Raw genomic sequence first — 23,029 nt, forward strand, 5'->3', positions numbered from 1 at the left:
TTGAATGGGTGCTGGATGCTATATGCTGGATGTTGAATGGGTGCTGGATGCTCTGTGCTGGACGTTTGGTGCTGGAAGGTGAATGGGTGCTGGATGCTCTATGCTGGACGTTGGGTGCCGGATGTTGTTGGGTGCTGGATGTTGGGTGCTGGATGCCCTGCGCAGCACCTCGCCAGCTCTCGCAGCGTTTGCCTTTTACCTGCAAATGGCAGTCAGGCAAGCCTAGGCGCCCCTTATAGACCTGTAAATAAAGGAGGAGAGGCGGAATGAACGAAAGCAGCGGGCGGAAAGCCTTCCCCCACCCCCGGCAGGTCAAGGAGGTGACGGGGAAGAGGGTTTGGGTGAAAAACCATCAGCTTTGAAGCACTTTTTTGAGGTGGGGCAGGGGGTGGGCTGCCCGCCCGAGGGCTCCGGCGGGGACGCTGCCGGGATGGGGGTGGCTTAATGAGCTGAAAAATAGGGAGGGGAGAGCGAAAACGGGGAAGGGAGGAAGAGACACCCCCTCTTCATTGTTCCTGCGGCTGCGAGCCGCCTCCCCGGCGGCGCTGCGCGGTGCCAGCATCTCCCCGCCTCCCCGGCAGCCGCGACACGGCGCCGCCGCTGACGGGCGCTCGCAGGTGAGGGGCGGCCCCTGCCCGCCCGGCTCCGGGGGCAGCTCGGCGGCGGCAGCAGCAGCAGCAGGAGGGCGAGCAGCCGGCTGTAAGTCGGGGAGCCGGGGGGCCCCTTCTTGCCCGTGGAGGGGCGGCACCGCGCCCGCTGCGGGGGCATTTCGGGGTGGTCTTGGGAGAGAATGCATTAATCCTCGTGTTTGGCTGCCGGGGGGGATGGGGGGGGGGGGGGGGGGGTATGCCGGCGCAGTCGCGTTCCTAAGATCGTCTCGGGGTGTTTCTGCATCGCTGAAATTCGCCCTTTATAATCTCTTTAAATTTCCTTCCTTGCCTAAGGGCTTTGGGCAGCCTGAGCCAGTGGGAGGTGTCCCTGCCCATGGCAGGGGAGTTGGGACTGGGTGGTCTTTAAGGTCCCTTCCAACCCAAACCGTTCTAGGATTCTATGATTTTGACATACCTGTTTTTATGCCCTGCCTTGGAGGCAGAAGGCATCCCTACATCGCCCCGAAACAGCGCGGGTATTTGGGGTTTCGTTGTTTGGGTTTTTTTTTGCGGCGGGGGGGGGGGTTTGGGGGGAGTCCCCTATCGATGCTTTATCAATAACCCGCGGCGCCGCTGGCTGCACATCTGGGCAGGGCTGGGAGGCACGCAGGGAGCCGGGACGATGCTCCCTGTCCCGACACAGGAGTTCGAATCGGGAAGTCAAGTAAGAATTTGGTATGGGGTTGCCGATGAAGGCGGTGCGGGCGGGAGGTTAATCAGAGGGACGTGATTGAATTTCGGTTGAAATTTAAGAGAGACCGAAAGAGAGGAAGTAATTAATTGAGGACTTGCGTCACTGTGGATTGTTGTTACGTTTCAAAAATAGGAAGAGGGCTTAATTATGAAATGTTGCGTGTAACAAATATGATCCTGATCTCGTACTTTCCTTTGAAAAACAGTTAGAGGAGGGAGGCAAGGAGAGCTCCCGGGAGTGAAATTCCTCATGTGTAGACCATTATTTTCAGTTACCTGTGGGTTATAAGTATATGGCATCGTACAGCGAAGTATAGGGGGAAAATAAAAATCAGAGGCTTTAAGGTATGAAAATCTAAAGCTGAATAATTCTTAAGATGCACAGTACTAGAAATCCTGTAATCCGTGTGTGGTGGCTCAGATGTTTTGAGGAATGACAGAGATACCAAAAAAGGCATCGTGATACTCAGTGATACCAGGAGCTGAATCTTCTTCCTTACAGAAAAGGAAAGTGCATTTCTGGAAGCTAGAAGTGACAGATGTGGCATCTTTAGCAGCTGGCTAAACATAAAAGGGTATATCAGCAGGTGATTACTGTCACAAGGATTTAATTTTAAAGTGTCTTGTACTGAAAGGGTCCGCCCTTTTTTAGTCAAGTTAGAGTTAAGATTTACTTTAGCTCTATGGCATGTTAAAAATAGTCTTTGAGAGGAAGCATTCAGAAAAGTAAAAGAAAACGCCTATGTTTAAGGCACTCTTTGCTTTGAACGTTTGCTTTTTGTTACAGCATGCAGAGAAGAAACTGAGCAGGATCTTTGCTTGGTAGGATAGCACTGAAGGGAGTAGCCTTAGCATAAGCCACTTGTATATGGGAAGGAAACAATGGGGCCTATCTCCTCTTTAGATAAAAGGTAACACCAGTTACTGTTCTGTGGGAGCACTTTGTGCATCCACAGGAGTGAAAATCAGGCGGCAAGAAACTACCTCTGTGGTTCTGCCTTTCTCTGTTGATCAGTAAAGCCAACTAGAATCACCAGGTGGCCTGGGTGAACTCGGGGAAGGAAAGAGATGGCTATCACCTAAAAGGCAGCCCACAGCCACTCTTTCCCTGAGGCAGTGTGTCTCTACAACCGTGCCTGTTTGGCTGCCGTGGCTAAATGTCACAGCGCCTTCAAAGAGGCGTCTAAAACTGTTCCAAACCACTTATATCGGCTTTACTGTAGCAAAAGAAAGCCACAGTTCATGGCAAAACATGTTTTGCTCTCAGCTTTTCGTAATTAAGTATGCTGCTTTGGTTTATAGTCTTCTAAGCTAGATGACTTCTTATAGAAGAAATTCTGGTCCTCTGCCCAAGTCTTGAGAAACAGTTTGGGGTAGGAGAGGGAACTGGCATTTAGAAACAACTTTCCCTTTGCCATGCAGAATTTACCATCAAGTTCTCCTTGCTTCTTCCCAGTGAGGCTGTCTTCCCAGGGTCTCAGCAACACTCTCTGAGCAGTTTTTCCTCCTGTTCCTCGCCTTTGTTGACAGACTTGCTGTGTATCAGGTCACCTGTTGCCCACTTTGGCTTTTCATAGTGTAGTTCACTTCAGGCTTTCACTCTCCTGCATGCAAATATTATTTTTTGGAGAAGGAAACCCCAAAACCCATAGCAAACAAAAACCATCACTGCGTCACTACTCCTTCCTTCCCCCCCCCCCCCCCCCAATCATGATCAAGACAGAGTAGAAGTATTTTCTTGAGATCTGAACCATCTCTGAGAGAGCTGGTTCCCTCTCCTTGCTGTAGTGGTAAAACTGAACTACTTAGGTGGTCTGAGCCTAAAAGGTGGAGCTGTGCTGCAGACATGGTATCCCCATGGGTACAGGGCTTCCAGGGGTGGCAGTCAGCTGAAGGTATATCCTGTAGTTCATTGGTTGTTTTTCTGTGTGATAGCAAGGTGAATCTCTGAAACAAACTCAAGTTTGAACTTAACTGGGGATGTGGGGAGAATTGTATTCAAGTGTTGGATGGAGTGTTTAAATTATATCCTCTTACTGCAAAGCAGGCCAGTTGCTAGCCAGTGAAAGCAGCTAACTGGTGCTGATGGATGTGTCCGGATAGAGCAGCGGGAGCAGATCTGAAGCACCATCTATATGGGAGCTGGCATGTGGGTGAAGCAGGATGGCAGAATGAGGTACAACTCCCCAGTACAAGCTCAGGTGAAGTTCATGCTGAAGAAGAGATCTATTTCTAGTGCTATGTTAAATAAGAAAGATTTCTGCATGACATTCATGAAGATAATAATTGCTTGCAGTATTTGACAATGCTCATTATTTACATTCACAATGTTGTTGAGCAAAGATGTCGATCCAGCATGGTGACTGCTGGGTAGCCAAGTGTAGCAAGAACAGCTGAAACTGGCTGGCAAGAAGACTGGCTTCCTCATAGTTTAAGGATTAAATCAAGAGGCAGTAAAGCTTCAGAAAACGCACTGCCAAGATCAAGTGGGTTGAGTACAAATGGACAGAGCTGGTCTGGTTGACAAAATTTATACCTTTACTTGGGTTTCATTGACCTTTATGGAATAAGTAGTCAGGTGAAGAAACGAATGTTTGTCTTATGGTTCTGCCACTAGTTGAGTCCACAAGAGCACAGTTATTTTTTTAAGCAGCTGTTAATTTTTTCTTTTAAGAGGGTAGTCAAGTGTTGAATATGTTTTACTCTTTTTTTATTTTGTGTGGGTTGGTTTTTTGTTTTAAAGGAGGGAGAGGTAAGTAATTTGCAGGTCCTTCACAGGCTGAGCCTACATAGGAATAGCAGCACATTTTAATACCTAAAGCTCTGAAACTGTGAAAATGATAGTTGAATACTCATATTAAATTGTATCTTCATGACCATAGAAGCTTTTTACTGGGACCATTTTACTGAAATGTATGTTTAGCAGCAGTAATTTGAAATACTGTTATCTTTGAAATTATGCAAGTTGTGCAATACTTTTAGAACTTGATGACTAGTATCTCATGAATACCAGGGAGCCACATTAAGAGTTTCAACCCCCACTATGTGTGGGACAACAACATACAACTTAACTATGTAAATGTTGCGTTAATGGTGTTTATTTGCACTGAACAACAGAAGAAAGCCCACCAAGTCTGATACACTGCTTTGATTTCTATCATAAAGGTCAACGGGAACAAGTTAGATAAGAAATTAAATGGACTGATATAGTGAGTTATTGTGCTGGTGTTCATTCTGAATAAGCTAAGTGAACTTTTCTGTGGTTATGTGTAAACAGCAGCTGACCCCTGTAGAGATACAAGTGCTGATGGCAAGCAAGTCCCAGAAACTTGCTTAGTCAAGTCTTCAGACTTGTTCAGGTGCGTTTAGATGCCAATTAGGTTTTTTTTAAGGCACCTGTAGAAAACTTTCTGGTTTTATTTTGTCCCTTTGAAATAGCAGATGTTTCAAGTCTGGTTCTCACTGTTTTGCTGGAGAAATTTCGTGTATATCTGAGTATTTGTGTTGTGCCTTAAACAAAGGAAGCAGGTGTTGAGTCGTCATTGCAAATGTTTTTTCTTTCATGTTCTAATATTAGTCACTTACAAAAAATGGCAAATAAAAGCAAAGTGTTAGTCTGACTTTTTTTCCCAATTACCTTTTTTAACAGCGTGTACAGTTTAGCAGTAAAGTCAAGCAAGCCTGAAAACCTATAGACTGTTATGCAGGCAAAGCCAAGTGTCCATAAGTTGGAAAATGCCTACATAAAAAATGGTGGTGCGTGTGAGTGCATTATGGTCACATTATTTCTTATAGCCCTCTTGCCTCAGACCATATGTGAGATGAATGATGTGAGGAACCAAATAATGGTTGCACAAGTAATATAATTTGGGGGTTTCCTAACTTTGCTTTCTTTGACTTTGCAATCCTAGTGTTCTGCATATGATGTTTCTAATTATGGGGTTCAGAATTCTTAGTGATACTCTGCAAGGAAGATCAAAGGTGCTTTGCTGCCACCACAGCCAGCATCTATGAAGCATTTCTCTAAAGAGGTTGTGAAACTAGCTTTCTAGCCAGCAGAGCTCTCTGTTATGATCTTCACAAGGAGAAACTCTGATACCTGTAAAGGTATGAGTAATGTTGTTTCAAATTGCCAGCAGGAAGCCAAGAAAAGGCAGGAAGGAGCTGGTACACAAAACTAGAGGCTTTCGTGAAAAAGAGGCTGACGGATCTTGTTTTCACAATTTCTCTGTTTCCCCAATTCTAGTAAAGTTCATTATTGAATTTTAAGAAGTTGATTCTCTCAAGCCATACAACTGGGTCAGCCTCCGGTGTAGGAGACAGTTTTTGTTTGGTTGTTTTTTCTAGTTTGAGTGCTGCACTAGTACAGAGTGATGTACAGAAGCATAATGCCAGTGTTTCTCGGGATTTTTTCCTCACATTTGTATTCTTGCATTTTTATACATTTTTCCCCTTAATGGATTCTTTTCATTAAGAAAGCTTTTAAATTTTACAAAAATCAATACTTCTGTAATTTAGGAACAAAAAAAAAAAATCATTGTGATGCCAGAAGAATTTTTTTAATTCTCCATTCTAATGCTTACTAAAGCTAACCTTTTCAACTGTGTTCATCAATCTATTCTAATCAGAAATGAATTCCATTCTTTCTTTCTTCTACATCTATCTCCAGTTCTAGTTAAGTAAAGGCTAAAGTGTGTGTGTGTGTGTGCGCGTGCATGCATACATACATCTTTTTCATGGGAGTATTTTTTAGAAACCACTAACTTCAACTTTTTACCTCCGTTAATAAGATTCAGTTTATGCTTTGATTTATGTTTAATTCTGTTTATTCACAAGATTGTATAAATTAGATCTGAAACTTGGGCAAAAATTACTCCAAGATGCAATGGAGCTTAAGGTGGATGCTTTGTTTTGCTTTTTCTCTCCCCTTTTCTGTTCTCAAGCACCATAAATATCCTGTCTTCAGTGTGACAGAGGACCACTAAAGAACCACATCTTGTTCAGGCACTTTTGCCACTCTTTCAATAATGAATTCTGCTGCGGAGTTGTCATCAATTTATTGGCTTTATTTTTTTATTTACTGTCTTTTAAGAACTAAAGCATAGTTTCAGTTTGGTTAAAATTTATCCCCAGAGAATGGCTAGGTCAGTCTTCTCAATGTTCAGTTTTCAAATGATAGCTTAATCAATTTTAATTTTACAAGCACTCTGTCATTTAAAGCATCAATGCAGCTCACTGGGTCTTTGAGAGTACGTGTTTCTGTGTTCATAAAGACTAAAACCAAAAGCATCTGTGACATCAAAAGCTATATGTGTTACAGTGAAAAGAAAATGCAGGTTCTGCTCTTCGTAGTTTGATGTAAAGGCCAGCCATACCACTTCTTCCCAGTACTCTGATCCTTGTAAAGGCTCGTATCTTTCAACTTTTGCATGAGTGGTACCTGTATTCCTCTAGAGGATGGTATGTTGTATTGTAGTCTTAAATGTTTCACTTCTTTTAAAAGTGCGTGGCTTTTACAAATAATGTTAGGGGTTAGCCAATTCAAAGAAGACTTGAACAGCAGGAGAGCTACCTGATGAATGAAAGAGAGGCAAGCAAAGAATAGTGCCATTGATTGTCCTGCGTGTCAGATACAGCTCACATGTTCCTACTCCAGATACAAAAGATTATGGCTCTTCATCAAGTTTAAGCTGGTTCTTTGCTTGCTCGTAGCTTTCTAGCAGATGACCTTGGAAGAATAACCACAGTTCATAAGAGGGTTAGGTGCAGTGTATTGGATATCTTCTCTGCTTGGATGCTTAAAAAATACATGGGATTATGGAAGTAAAGAATGGAGTATAGTTATATATAGCATATGGAATTGTATTTTACTTCAGACATGTGGAATGGAAAAATTAAATAGGAAGGAGATGATGCTCACAGTAGTTACAGTTCTGTTACAAAGCTAAAAGTATTCCCCGCCCCAAAAGATGGAACAACTGAAGAACTGTCATTTGTGACATTTTGTTGTTATCATTTTATATATGCATATGACTTTTGATTAGGGCTTCTGATACTACAGTAATACTGGTAACATTGCTCAGTTTGGTCATCTTGCCTAGAATTAAACAGGGTAGGATCTATTCAGTTTGAAGGTTAAATGAAAAGGTTGGATTGTTAATGTTATCAGTCTGCTCTAACTTGTTTCTTACTGATCATATGCAAAGTAACTAGTGGTACAGAGAAGTCATACAGACTGAATAAAAAATCTGTTGTTAGGAACAAGATAGCAGACTGAGCAGACCAGTAATTTGTATGGCAGCTGTTCTGTTCCTGTATGCCCCTTCCACACTTGCTTGGTATGATTTTAGTGGGGAGAGAGGCTATATTTCTTCTGGTTTGGTGTATATGCACCCTCAGGCATGATGAATGCCAGTCTCAGTCTCCAGAGTCTTTTAGATAAGATCCATTAAGGTCAAAAGCAAAGACAACAGAGTCATCCATTTTACGGCAGAGTAGGCTGTACAGCTCTCTTAAAATACATATTTGTAGTCCCAAAGAAGAGAAGTTACAATAGCAAGAGCCCAAGTAGGTTAGGAATCTGTAGGAGTTCCTAAAGGAATTTGAGAGAAGGACAAAATGAAGCCTTACCTCTCCAAATGAAAGTGAAGAACAATCAAGTAGTTCATGCTGCAAACAGCTTCTGTATTTTTGTCTGAGAATTATTTTCCCTTTCAGTTGCACTAGTTGTTTTACCTTGAGACTACAGTGGTGCCTCTACTTTGTCAGAGAAATATACACTGTAAGTAAGGTATTTTGTAGCATGGTATAACAGCTGGATTGCTGGGATATGCTCTTTCAACCTCATAGGAGGAGAAACATGAGTAGCATCTAATGAAGTAATAATAGAGGAGTTTGGTGTTTTTTGACATTGTCTTTGGTAAGAACAGTATATCCATTGAAATGTAAATCTTTTAAGTGTATTCAGTTAATCACTGAAAATATGAAGATATAATCTGCATGCAATTTGAGTAATCAGTAAAGAAAGAAGCAGGCTTCAGCGCCCAAGTGAGCAATGTAAACATTGAATGAACCCCTGTTCATAAATTCCAGCTAATTCCATGTAACATGCCTGCTTATACGTCTTTGTCCCTTGCATCTGTCAAGGGTCAATCCCTTTGCCATTTTCACTGTCCTTTGTCTTCTGATTCCACATCCCTAACATCCCTAGTTCTTATGCAGAGGTCCTGTCCTTCCCAAATTTTGGTTGGTGGTTATTCCTTCCTGCTGAGTTGTTTGTGGGGATAGAGCAATGTAAGCTGGAGGCATGGTATTTTTAATAGAGAGGGGATTTTGGAAGATTTTGCCTGGCAAACACTAAGCTACTGAATCTTGCAAAAATAATGTCATTAGAACACATTAAAATTGACAATCCTGGTAATTCACAATGACAGGAAAAGACACATTCTTAAATACAAATTTGACAGTCATAATGTGATGGCAGTACAGGCTGCTGGATGATGTGATTGAGAGCAGCCCTGTGGAGAAGGATTTGGGAGTGCTGATTGATGAGAAGCTCAACATGAGCTGGCAGTGTGTGCTTGCAGCCCAGAAGGCCAACGATACCCTGTGCTGCATCAAAAGAAGCGTGGCCAGCAGGGCGAGAGAGGTGATTCTCCCCTTCTGCTCTGCTCTCATGAGACCCCATCTGAAGTATTGTGTCCAGTTCTGGAATCCCCAAAATAAGAAGGGTGTGGAGCTGTAGGAATGGGTCCAGAGGAGGGCTACAAAGGTGATCAGAGGGCTGGAGTACCTCTGCCGTGAAGACAGACTGAGGGAGTTGGGCTTGTTCTGCCTGGAGAAGAGAAGGCTTTGAGGAGACCTTATGGCAACCTTCCAGTACTTGAAAGGGGCTACAAGAAAGCTGGAGAGGGACTTTACAAAGACATGTAGTGATAGGACAAGAGGGGAATGACTTTAAATTGGAAGGGGGAAGATTTAGATTAGACATTAGGAAGAAATTCTTCACTGTGAGGGTGGTGAGGCACTGGCACAGGTTGCCAAGGGAAGCTGTGGCTGCCCCTCCCTGGAGGTGTTCAAGGCCAGGTCGGATGGGGCCTTGGGCAGCCTGGTCTGGTGGGAGGTGTCCCTGCCCATGGCAGGAATGTTGGAACTGGATGATCTTTAAGGTCTCTTCCAACCCAGACCTTCTATGAGTCTATGACTAGCTTTAAAAATGCAGATATGCCAGATCTTTTTAGCAAGACTGTGGATTTTGATGGCTGATGTAATCATGGAAGTAAAGGGTGCTGCGATGGAGCAGAGGAGGAAGAATACATAATTCTGTTTTGATTCATTACAGAAATAGTATAACAACTTGTGTTAAATTTCTTCCACCTTTTTCTAATCCTCCCAGTAAACAAACATATACGGATTGCTGTACATGAAGGACAGAAAAATGTTGGCTTGAATGGTGAAGTCTGATATTAATAAAGAACTCTGAAATGAGCTTCAAAACGGAAGCTTCCGAGATATCTGAAGAGTGAGTGGTCATGTTAAAAATGCTCCATCTAAGACGTGTGTGTTCTTTGTGTAATAAAACAGTGTGGTATCTGTGGATGCAGGAGCAGCTGTCAGTGTGTATGTGAACATTAAAGATCCTTGTCTGAAGTGGTACTGGATAATTTTTCGGGTGCTGTGATACACTGTGTTCTTTCAGTCCATCTTGTGAGGTAGCTTTCAGCAGTCACTGGGCCTTCTGAATTTCAGAGTTTCTAGTTCAAGGGTTAATATGCTGAAAGTGCAAATATGGTCCCAAAGTCAAGTTTTACATCAGTAACAATATATAGGAGATGTAGCTTGAAAATAAGTGATAGTTATAGAGTGTTGTCAAAATTCAAGAACTACATCAGTTTCTCTGGAGTAAAAGTAAATGAATCCACATCTCACTTTTCATTGTGCTTTTCTTGAAATTTGATTATCTGGAGTTGGACACTGGATTCTGCTTGGCCATGGATTTGAGATACTTTTCTTAGAAAGATGTACTTGTAAATGTTTCGTTTTCCTTGGTCGCTTTGAATAGACTAAGTGGTTGTGAAATGCGTGCCCTTCTGCTGGCACAGCATCAGAGGAGAAGCAGCTTTTGAAGCTTGCAGATCTCAGCCTAGTCGTGGCAATTTGACAGGAAAGGGTTTATTCAGTTTTCTGTGCAGGATTTGGGGTAGTGTCAAGTATATCTATATTTTTTCTTCTGTGTTGTACTGAAAGACAAGAACTTTCCAAACACAACAGTTTGGGTGAGAACTCTTATTTTGAGAACTCACAGGAAATTTGCCCTTTCAACCTTCATAATCATCTTGGTGGCCAAGAAAACACAATGTGTGGACAAAAGGACACTAAAAATCTAGTGTGGCTTTCCCTAGTAAAAATGTTTTCCAAAATATTTAATTCCTAAGAGGAATGTCATGTATATAGGTAAAAACACTGTGTGTATCTTGAATGATAAAAGCCAGAACAGGCTCCTTTGGGAGCCTATGACAAGCTTTAGGCCTTCTCTGGATTTTTATCCAGTTCTGTGTCACTATGACTCCTTGCTGTGCCTGAATTGTTTGCATTGGCCTATGGGCAGGGTTTCCTTGTTTGTTTGTTTTAAATAATAAATGGTGGTTTGTTTGTTTTTAAATAGAAGTCCAAATAGTAAAGAATCCACCACAAGCCTTGGTAAATTGCTTTTGCTGTTAAGAAAAGGTACGGGTTTTTTTCTTGCCTTGCTTTGTCCACATTCTAGCAAATGAATCTAGCACGATTCAGTGGCTGGAAGCTAGATAACCCTCTATTACGAAATTTGTGCTCTTTGTGGTGGTAACTGCCCGTGATCAATTCATCACTTCATCTACTAAGTAGCTGAATAGACTGAACTTTCAACAAGTCTGTTGCTGTAAATTATCTAGTCCATTAATCAGTCTTGGGCTCTTCTGAAACCCTCTTGTTTAACGACATCCTCCTGGAAGTATGGCTACCAGGACTGGATGTGGTGATGGTCAAATATGGAATTACTGGACCTTCCCTTTTGCTGTCAGTGCTCTTTCATGCAGCAGGGATTTGTTGTGTCCCCTTGTTATCACAGCATAAGAGGATCAAGTTCAACTGATATCTGACTTGCAAAATTCTTGTTATTGTTTCTAAGCACAGTTTTCCATCATGGAAGTATGGTGTATGTGATTTAGTCTTAATATTTAATCTTGAATGCATGACTTCGGCTACTGTTAAAACTCAAGTGGCTTGCTGATGTCCACATATCAGCTAATCAAGGTCAGTCTTTTCCTCTAATTTCTGCTGTCTGCCTGTTAATTTTCCTTTCCTCCTCCTGATCCCCAGTTCTCCAGTGCAGAATATTTTAGGATAATTCTCCAACTGGAATTGATCAATTGAAGGCAAAGAGTTTAAGAGCATCCACTCCCTGTTTTGTTTCTGATAGCCTGAAACACTCACTTTGGGAGGTGTGAACTTTCTCAATCAGCAACCACTAACCTGGGGTCTTGGGGACTATTAAAAGTTAAATGTTCTACTAAGCTGCTAATGTGTTGTATTTGAAGAGTTTTGGTTTACTCATTAGGTGCAGAATTTTTTTTCTTTTCATTGTTGCTTGGGCCCTTCTCTTCCCATGCTAAATTGTGCCTGCCTTCCCGCTTTTGTTCTCTAAAGTGAATGGATTATAGTCTTTTCAGGAATGGAGAGAGTTTAACAGCAGTGTTTGCTTTAACATCAGTATTTGCCATAGTTTTTTTTGTTTAAGAGAATAGATATATAGTTTGATTTATTGTAGGGTAACCCATATTTAGTGTTCTCTGTTCCCAGAGAACTTAAACCCTTTTACCCAAGGATGTGATTTAACTTGAGCAACTAGGACTATAGCACTCAAGAACACTACAGGGTGTTGAAGCTATTTCTACCATGGATCTTTGTAGCTGTTGGTGAACAATTTAACCATTTCCTCCAGTAAGGATTTCCTTGCACTTTTTCCTCAGAGCCCAAGTATGCTGCCTCACTGCTTCTGCAGCCAGAAGGAGCATATCTCTGGTAAATCCAGGTAGCGCCCACGTACAGAGGAAAAGAAGGAATGCCAGTTTGGCAGTGTCCTCTTCCTTCTAGAGGTTACTGTACATTCCTTTTGCTGGGACTGTGTTTCAAAGTATTTTGGTTATGATATTTCTGTTCCTTCCTATGTGACCAGTATACGGAGAGTCTGCAGAACAGGCCCTACGTTGGTCATGAGTATCTTCCTGCCCAATACTGGAGCAGCAATGCGAAGATGTTGATGCCCTCCTCGAATGCAAGTTCCCTCTTGAAATTTCTTGAGTGTACTGTCTGATGGCCATGTGCTCTTCTGTAATTAAGGGAGGTAAAGTGTGTTGCTTCCCTGTGTTTCTACACAGGCTTTTTTTGTTTAAATAACCAGTGTAGATTTCTACAAGAGAATAGAGTGCCACGCTGTGCCTTAAATTAATGAAATTCTGATGCATTGTTACAATATAATATGGGGGATTTTTCTTCTGGCTATGGTTTGGATTTGCACCCAGGACAAAGACACTAACTTAAATTTCTGCTCTTCTTGCCAACACTAAGGAGATAAGGAGTACCTGGCCGCTTCTGTGACTTGGATTCTGACTATCTTTATGCTGGTTTTGTTTTCAGAGTTGGTGGTGGGGATGGTTGTCCTAGTTGTGTTTTATTGTTTTGTTTGGTTGCTTTGGGGTATGTGTGTCTGTTTGCTTTTCTAGTGTTTGCGCAGAGATTTTTGTCAGCACTGCAGGGCTCTGTCCTGGGCACTAGAGCATGTCACCTTTTCTTAAATTTCTAAAGGATGGTAAACCGCACTAAGCAACATATCAATACTCCCATGACTTGAATTCTGACTCCCTGAAGCTTGTAAGAGCCATTAGAAATTTGTTTTAAATAGCCTTCAGTAAAGGCAGAAGTTCATCTAACCTAGTTATTAAAGGATTAAGTAAATAAACGTGCCCTTTACACAGGAAGGTAGGTCCTTGAATTATGTTATTTGTCTGCCTACGCCCCACTGCCTTCCATACCAAGCTGTGTGAATTGGTACATGGACAACTTACAGCATGTGGTAGCAGCTTATTCTTGGTCAAGAGAGAGGTGCATCCATGCCCAAAGGGATTGCTGCACCTCATTTCTGTGCTGTTAGAGTTGTATAAATAAGATGTGATGACCAAGCAGTGTTATAACAGTCTAGCAGCAAGTGTCACAATGCAGTGTAAGGCCTTGGTATATGTGTGCTCTCTTTCAGAGCTAGCTTCTCTCAACTCTGAAATAATTAGTGCAACCTAGATAAAAGTGTAGGCTTAGTATATTTAGCTGATGTTGCTTTAGTGAGACCTAAACGTAAATCTTGCTTTGCACAACTGGTTATTTCTCTGATGATTTTTCCTGCCTGTCCCCCAGTACTCTGCATCCTGTGAGGGGCAAGATGTTGGAGACCTCTAAAAGACAAGCTGGGACGTTACTAAAAAGCCAGGTGGTTGTTTAATTCGGGTTGAATTTGTCTGTCAGACACCTGGTATAGGTCTTCTCAATATCCTGGGAAGGAGGTTTCAGTGCTGATCAATCTGAATTCTATGGACAATAGTTTTGGTAATGGTCAACTTCACTCTTTCACCTCTGATCTCCCTCGTGGGAACTAGCATAAGAAATACAGCGACTGATACTGAGGAGCATGTTTAGCAGTTGGGATTTGTAAAGGGGGGGTGAAAGGGACCTGCAAATGCAGGGCTCTGCTCCTGAGGTAGGAAGAAGGGAGCAGAGTTGATTCATTGGACTATATGATCCTAAAGGTCTTTTCCAACCCAAATGATTCTATTTGGCCCATGGTGGCTGTGGAGAGGTGCAGCTGGGTGTTGTCGTCTGTTACCTAATGTCTAGCCTAGTTTCTGTTGAAATAGCTAATTAATTTGAGGAGGTTTCATTAATGTGGGTTTTGGAACAAATTAAATGTGACCAAGGTCTCAACAAGGATCTGCAATTTGTTTTCTGCGGAAGGACTCTTTATACAAATTAACACAAATTTGCATCATTAAGCGCATGCTTCACTCAGGCTGCCCAACAGGACTGAACACAGAGACAGAAATTCTCTCTTGTGGGGCCTTTCTTATAAGGTGAGAGCCACTTAGGCCCAGCTTGTGCTTTGGCTTCTGTATGTTCTTTTACAGCCTTTCTGGGGAGGTGTAGGTGTCTTAGAGCAGTCTGAGTTTGCTATGATCCTCTTCAAAAGGGCTATGCATCTTGTATTTCTTTATGCAGTTGCTAGTTATTACTATCTATTCCTCTCCCTGTGCGCCTCAAGGATTTACAGTGTTTTAAGGTGTGTGAGAAGGGTTTGTTTGGGTAGGAGAACTCATCATAAAGAGTTGTAACTTGTTTCTCGCAACAAAGGCAAGCTGTTGTTTTAGTTGAGTATGGTATTACGCCACGGTGTTTGTCAGTGTCAATTTACGCCAGGCTTTAAATAGGATACTGTGCAATGAGTTTATTTTCTGGTAGTCTATAATCCTTTCAGGCTAGCTGACATAAACGAGTGGCAGCATTACTGTGGCTGGTTTTCTTTTGATCATGCACAGCCCTAGTCAGGAAATGGGTGAGGAGCGTGAGTCATGATTATATTACCCTAATGTGACTGCCTACTAAAGGTTTTCTTTTTGCCGCCAATATGCTTTCCTTTGACACTGCTTCTGAAAACAAAATGTCCATTTTGGAGCACTTTGAAATATTGACCTTTAAACAGAGGGATTTATGTTCTTCTGCAGTCTTGAGGCAAAGTTCTAAGTGGGAGCCCCTGCAGGGTGCAGAGAGAACGCGAGCATCTGCAAAATGCTTTTCCAGAAAGCTGCAAAGGACAGGACTTGACTTGCAGTACATTAGGTCTGCTTGGGTTCACTGAATAAAGCATGTTTCCCTGACCTATTTAATTATTCTATCACGGTGCCTGCACATTCAAGCTCAAGGTCCAGTCTTCTCTACATACAGATGCTGTCATTTCACTCAACATTTGGCTAATGCTGTGTTTTCGAGCTCTACTTATCTTTTGAAATATGGCTGCAGTAATGGGAAGAGGTGCTGACTACTGGCTGACGTAAAACTTGAGTGTTGAGAAGGTAGCTTTAGTGGGATTTGAGACAGCAGTATTTCAGACGGTTTGATAAAATACATGGGGCTTAGGGTTTGAAAGAAATGTCAGCTGCTAATCAGTAAACTAGCTTTAGTACTGAGTTGTCACTGTGCCACTCTGAATATTCAGACAGTATACTTCTGTACAAGTGCTGAGTATATTAATTTATTTCAAATTAAACTGATTAGCTCTGCCTGGTTTTAAGAGGACTCTGTGAAGTACGGCTGTTGGCAAAGAGGGTGAGTGTACTGTGATACTACTTAATATAGTCCAGAAAAAAAGAACTCTGATCAATTTAGTACAAGCAGCTCAAGTTAACAGACCTGAGTGTCTGTGGCAGAGCAATCTCAGGAGGAAGTGGGGACCCCTGCGCTCCTGTCCAGCATGATGTGTCCCTGTCAGCTGGGGCACGTCGCAGGTGTCGCTGACATGCTGCAGAGCAAAGCCAGGATATGACATTCTTTCAGTTGTCACTTATTCCTCCAGATTATTGCCTTTGCTCAACTGGTGCATTCAAATAGTGGCATTGGTTGTTAGGGGTATAGTATAAACTCACAGAGAATATTTAATTGCTATTTTTTTTCCTTTTGTTTCATATAAAGGTGATAAAACAGTTGCTTTAGTTATATTAACAATCCACTTTGAATCCACATCTCCATTCCTTGAAGAGGGCACAAGTTGGACCAAAAAAGAAATTCAGTGCAGATTTTTATAATCCATTGAACAATTTCCTTTCTTCCATACTCTCTAATCTCATCTTGATGACCATTCAGCTCTCTCAGGGAGGCAGACCTGCAGCAGAGCAGAGGATTCATCCTTGTTCTGTGTAATAAGACAAATAAGTCCTGTGTGGCTTCATATTTTTTCTGAGCTCTCCACCTTATTGTTAGTCTTTGTGTATAGAGGGTTCTCTGGCCTTCAGGTTTGTTTTAAACCCAGTTTATCAGCCACTTCAAGATGGTAAATACTTCAAGAGAAACGTTTTTTAGAATTGAATGATAGGAAAACTAGTGATTATAGTATGCCTATGTTACTTATGTATTTCAAGGATCTGATGAAGAATATTTAACTTTGAGATGAAGGGTGTTTGAGAACTGAAGGTGGGGAGTTCAGGGTAGGGTTTTTTGGGGGGGGCTTTGGGGTTATTTTCTGTTTGGGATCTTGCAAGATGGCTTTTGTCAGGAGGCTACCTGTTAAGGAAATCTTAAGCTAGGGATTTTTTAAAAAAATAATTATAATACCTTAACTGCTGTTGGAAAATCTTCATTTCAACGTAACAGCAGCCTTAGGAGCTGTAAGGCAGAAGCTAGTGGAGCTACCAAGCCATTTTGGCATCAGAAGTGAATAAAATCTGGATGTAACCCCATGGACTTTTTTTCTTGTAGAAGAGTTGGTTAAGAATTGCCCATCCCTTCTTCCAGAACTCCTTACTCGCAGAGACTGATGTTTCATAAGACAGTTTAGCTGTTCAAATGACTTTTGCAGCTGAAAGTAGCAGTCTCGCTCCTAGCTTTGTGATCTTACACTCCTTTCCTGGTTAGTTTTCACCCAGTTCAGCATGCTGAAGTGGCTTATAAGGGGCCAAGTGTGTACACACAGTAGGGGGAAGGGGCGAATGCCTTTCTGACAGCGACATTTATATTGGGCTTGACCTCCCTTGAAGCATTGCCATCAGTCACACTGCAGCTGTTGGTGAGCCTTTTCTGTAAACTGAGTCAGTGGGGAGAATTGCTGTTGCGACTGGTTTGCAGTGTGGCTTGTAGGTGTGCTGGCACACGGGGTACAAGGGAGTGCAGCGCAAGACCAGGAACCAGCAGCAAGAAGTGAGAAATCCAGGGTGGGAACTTCTTAAACCAGCTTTGAAAGCAGAGCTAGGTTGGGAAACTACACCCTCCTCTGTCAAAAAGAAAGCCATCTATGCTAACATGCTCGGAATTACAAAGGGTGGGGATTCCTAATCCACTTAAACTGATACATTGCTGGCTGACATCAAAAGGGTCAGTAACGCCTGCCTCAATCTACATCTTCCCAAGTTCTTCCATATCGCAATACCAGCATTTAAATGAATGCCCTGAGCTGTATCAGGCAGCTGCTTTGACTAAAACCCATTTGTTTATTCTCCCTCAGCAGATGAGATTTCAACCAGAAGTTCCCCAGCCTTTTGGTTTGCACATAGGCTTGGGTTATAGTTTGTTTTGGGTTTTTTTTGTCCCATTTCACAATAGTTTTCTTTGGCCTAAGAGAATTGATAGACAAGTTTTTAAGCATCTCTATCTTGTGGCTTATGAGTTTATGGTCTCCAGCAATTTGCTCATCTGGTCTGCTGGCTTTGTAGGAGGAAATGTGTGACTGTGCTTCGGTGCCCAGTCTGTCTGATGTAGCATAACCTCACCTTCAGCGGCTGCATGAATTAAGGTGCTAGACTTTGTACTGACATGTACCTGTGCCTAAATGTGCGTGGGCTTGCACTCACCCAGCTTTTGAACCAACAATAAAATTGAACTACATGGTATTAAATCTGTATGTATTTATTATGCTGGTTAACAAAGTTAAGAAGAAAGTAATAAAGAGGGACCTATTTCAGTCCATGGAGCTGAACAACAGAATACAGTGAGCTCATTAAATGCCTGCCTCTAGAGGAGAGTAGAAAAGAAAAAAGTTTTTTATTATTCTAGAAAAGATGGTAACTTTTCAAATCTGAAGCAAGGCTGTGACCAAAACCTGTTGGAAGGTGAAAAATTTGTTCGATGAAAAAAATGCAAATTATTTAGAACGGGTTAATGAATGGTCAAAAGCACAACTGCAAAAACAGACTCTGTAAGGCATTTGACGTAATATTGCATCACAGCCAAATTTTTAAAGCATTAGTCCTGTGCAATGTCAACAAAGCATGTATTAAACATGTTTAGACTCTCAGAGTAAATGTCAGAAGTCAGCATAAAACAGGGGTGCATTATTGAAATAATGCAGAAATCTCTATCCTGCATTGGGCTGCGTAGTATTTTTATGAGAATCGTGCAGAATTGTTGTGGCACAAATTTGCAGGTGATGGAGATTGATGAGGAAGTTTGTTGATGAGAGGATGGAGTAATCTCAACTGATTTATCGATTGACTGCTTGAGCACATTGAAATAAAATACTTTCTCTTTGTGAGGTATGACCTTGCTTTTTATCTTGAAGAATATAAATCCAGTTTATTTGCTGAAGAATGATAGCTTGGAAAGCCTTCCCCCCCTCCCCCTCCCCCCCCATAAGAATTAGAATCTTACTGAACAAACAGTGTAGTATGAGCACCACTATTGGCTGTACTGGCAAAACTTGTTGATTAAGTGAATATATGGGTGTCATCATCCTAAAAAATAGAATGAGGGTGCCCTCTCTGAACTGAGAAATGGCAATGATAACTAGTTTCTACTTCTGTCAATATAGTTAATTCTGGTTGGAGAATGCTTTTTTTTTTGTTAGACCAGCACAAGAACTCAAAAATTGTTTGTAATATGAAGCCACCTTGTAACTACAGGAAAATTCCTGTTGCAAGATGGTGAGAATAAAAGCAGAAATATGATCTTGTTGATAAACAAGGCAGCAATGATGGGAAGAAAGAAATTATTTTATCTTTGTGTATGCTATTAGGGAGAACAATATTGAAATGTTGTCACTAATTCTGATCTGCTCTGAAGAGGATGTTGGAAAATTGGAGAGGGTTCAAAGGGGAGAGAGAGAGAGAGAGAGAGAGAGAGAGAGACAGTTGTATTTGAAGGCTTAAAATTACTCCCCCACCATCACCACATGAGGAATTCCCCCTGTTCACTTTGATCAAAAAGGATGACTGTGAAACAACTTGGTTAATAGTCAAGTACCTTAACAGGGATGAAGGTTAGTGGTTGATAAAGAGCCTTTGTAATTTCAGACTGATACAAAACAAAATAATAACTCGAGGCTGGAGCCAGCTGCTTAAATTAGGCAGTAGTTCCAAATTAGATAACTTCAGGGGCTCTTTTCTGCTGTGCTAGTACAGCTGTTTGAAGGACACAATAAACTGTAAGAATGACTTTTTTTTTTTTTCCAAAGCAAGTTGGCCTCCCTTTATTCCTTTTCTCGCAAGCTAAAACGAAAACTCTTAAATATGTGAAATGCCTCATTCATTCAAGTAATGCACAAGTACTTGAATGGTTTAAAGTTGAGAATGTTCCCTGTTTGGCATGATTTACTCCACCTTGATCAATTTGAACAGATATTATGCAGGGACAGATAGCGAGATTTGAAGCAGTCAACAGCTGAAGTTCAGAACTTGGTTTTTCTTTGTTCATGAACTTGGGTGTTAGTGAAGGGAAAAGAGAAGATTGATGGACAAGTAGAAGATAACTGGAGAGAAAGACGCATGCAGCCTGTCCATGTCCGTGCTTACTCTTAATGGGTGCTTCTTCAGGTGGACTGCTCACAGCGAGTGTACTATTTGTCTTTGATTTATGTGGGGAAAAAGTGTTTATAGCAAGGGAGATGAAAATGTATCTTTGTTTTTCTTGTATTTTCCTTTCACTCTCCCTTCCAAAGATGACTGATAATTAATTCCTTTCCTTTTTTTTTTTTTTTTTAAAATTACTTCTACCCAGCTAATGTATAGCTGAGGTTTTCCAATCCTTACTTGTCTTTCATTAATACATCTGTATTATGGAGCATATTCACGTTTCCTCTGCCTACCCTGAGCAGTCAATTGCTTCAAGAATTAAAGCTGATTCAAGTAGCAGTGCGTTGGAGTATTTAGCCACTATTAATTTAGAAAGATATATCAAGTGGAACTCTGCAGTTCTATCTTCCTTCTCTGTTACTACCAAATATTTTCATGAATTATTTGAATGCATAGTTATTACATCCATAGATGACGTTAAACCTGCAGAGGGCAAGATTAAAATTCAAATTGATCATGACCATTTGAAGTGTTTGAAATTACTAGAATGCAATGCAGCATGTACAAAGGCTTTGCTGCTGGGGAATAGTCAAGAACAGGCTGTAGAATGACTAGCTAGGCAACAGTTGTTCACTAAAGGAGCTAGATTTTTAGTGGACCACGAGCTAAACATAGGCCAACAGTATTGTGATGCTGAAAGAAAAATGCAGACGCTCTATCAAGAGAAAAATTGAGACACTGACTTGAATATTGTGTTTGTTATGGGCGTATTAAAAGAAAGATTAGAGCCAAGGGGAGAAAGACCAAAAAAAGGTTAGGGGAAACCTATCCAAGCTCCAGAAAACATGACCTGTGTTGAAAGATTAAAATATTTATGTTGTTTAATCTGAAGGAGTAAAGCCTGAAAGGAGATGTAGAATGTATAAAAAATAATGAACTGTATTCATTATGGCCCCAGTTGGAGCAGGAGAAGCTTTAGGTGCATGTTCTCTGATGACTAGCTTCTGTGAAGTAAATTAATCTGAGCAGTCTGCACCTGAAGGGAATTTTAAGAGGAGGGTGGATGAACGTTTCCCAGGACTAGCCAAAGGCATCCGGGTCTTTGCAGGAGGATGGAGAAATGAATGAACTAGATCATAGGGTCCCCTCTTGACCTGTGTTTCTGTAGATGTGGGAAGGATTGGGATTTTTTTTTCCCCCTTCATTTTCTAAAACGTGTACATGACAATGGGGTAAAATAGGTTAGATTTGATCTAGGAAAGTAGGTTGAGTGTAGTTTGAGAAAATTAGTTAAACTGAGGTGTGATTAGCCTGATTGTTTTTATAAAGTAATTATAGCTGAGCTTTAATCAGAAAGGTGCAAATTCTTTGATGGAGAAAGAAACAAAGGGGCAAAGACTTCTAATCTGATCAGGGAAGGTGACTTTAATACAGATAAATTCAAAGGCTGGGCGTCTTATAAACAAGGTTAATGTAGATGAGCAATCTGAGGGAGAAGTGTTACCACTGGATATAGTTCAAACTGTTTAGTAGGTGATGGCTCTATAAGCAGGGGCTCGCTCGTGGCTTGGTCTAGAAGTGGACAGATGTGTGACCTTTCATCTTCAGAGGCTGCAATTGATATAGACACCTAAGTCCACAGGAACATGAGAGGTAAGGTCTGTGGTGCATCATCTGCTGCTTTCCTTGCACCTGAAGACTGCTATACTGGGAGATTTTTTTTACCAGCATTCAGGATTGTGACTGCAAGAGTTGAAGCCCCAGTTACAAAAACAATAAAAATGTGGTTTGCACTGATGTTTCACACATAGTGATGGTATCAGCATTGGCAAATATATTCTCAACTGCTTGTGCTGCTGAAAGCTAAAATGAACCCCTAAAGCCTAATTCTTCTATACTTTCAGGTATTTCATTGTGAGAAAAACTGCAACAGCTTACTGTGTAGTTTGTGTCTGTCTTTTGCTGTGTTACTGTAATCTCATTTGGATATTTAAATAACATACAGACTATGTTTTCTGCTAGTGACTTGCTATGTAAGGTAATTCAATATTATTTTAAACAATGCTCTGGAAATGGGTTTCTCTAAAGCTCATATGCTTCTAGGCAGTGATATGTAAGGCAGAGCCCTTGGAAGGATTGCCCTGTAGAAAGCCTATAGGCCTCCCAGAGCATGCACTTGATTCTATTCCTGCTCTGTGGAAACAGGATTTTTCTTTCTATCGTTATTTTTGCCTGGGACGCTACTTAAGGATCTAGAACTCTTGGGATTGTGCATAAGTAAAATTTTGCATCCTGACGCTTATTTGTCTCTGGCTTTGTAAGCTTAGCTGTCAAGATGTTTGCTGATAGTCTGTCCTTTTAAAACTGTGCAGAATAAACTGTGGCATCCATGGAAAACTGAGCTGTGTGGAAGGTGATGATTGCTGAGTGGACAGAAGATTTGCACCGCGGATTGAGAAGTGCCTCTGAGAATGTTAGTCTTTGTTACCAAGCAAAACACTTACATGAAAGTGTGAAGTGACAGGAATGAAAATTTTTGCTGGGCTGAAGTTTCTCTGGCTTGGCTCATGCTTGGAGCTTGTTAGGAGAGGGGTATCTCTAACTGGAAGAAAAATCCTTTCATGTTGTTCTCTTAAGTTCTCCCACTGTAAGCTGGCAGTCTGGGACTGTGGGCTTCTGGTCATGCATTTGGTTTTCTGATAATTTCTCATTCAACTTTCCAGTTTGGCTATAAATTGACTTGGTTGCTGATTTGAAATTAGTCAAAACAGAAACTCTTTTAGTGCAATATCAGAAAAATGTCTCATTATAAGACAAGGTGATCTTTACTGTACGGCCTGGTATCAAGTGTGTTCTATCTCTTCTCTTAGCCCATGTGTAGCAGTGCTTTCATTAATCTTGCTGAGTAGAGGAGGGTGTAGGGTTCCTGTGAAGGTTTTGTGGACTGATTTTTTTTAGTTTTGCAGGAGTTGAGCTGAAGGCTTAATCTCCTTAGGCCTTTCTTCATTTACTGAAGTTGGATTTTAATTTTTTTTTCTTAGTAAAATATCTGTTATTTTTTTAAAACCACATGTTATCTGTTGATATGGATTCTTCCTTATTAAATTGCAAATG

General features: G+C 41.4%; 1 protein-coding gene across 1 annotated transcript in view; it reads left to right on the plus strand.

Annotated features, from left to right (window-relative positions):
• Window positions 1-497: 497 nt before the first annotated feature.
• The window catches only part of CDC42EP3 (CDC42 effector protein 3), a 30,369-nt gene continuing 7,837 nt past the window's right edge, over window positions 498-23,029 (plus strand). Inside the window, exon 1 of the mRNA XM_054061747.1 lies at window positions 498-699. The gene's annotated coding sequence lies outside the window, so the exon portion shown is untranslated. The remainder of the gene's footprint in view (window positions 700-23,029) is intronic.

Source organism: Cuculus canorus, chromosome 3, assembly GCF_017976375.1.
Source record: "Cuculus canorus isolate bCucCan1 chromosome 3, bCucCan1.pri, whole genome shotgun sequence".
Lineage (NCBI taxonomy): Eukaryota > Metazoa > Chordata > Aves > Cuculiformes > Cuculidae > Cuculus > Cuculus canorus.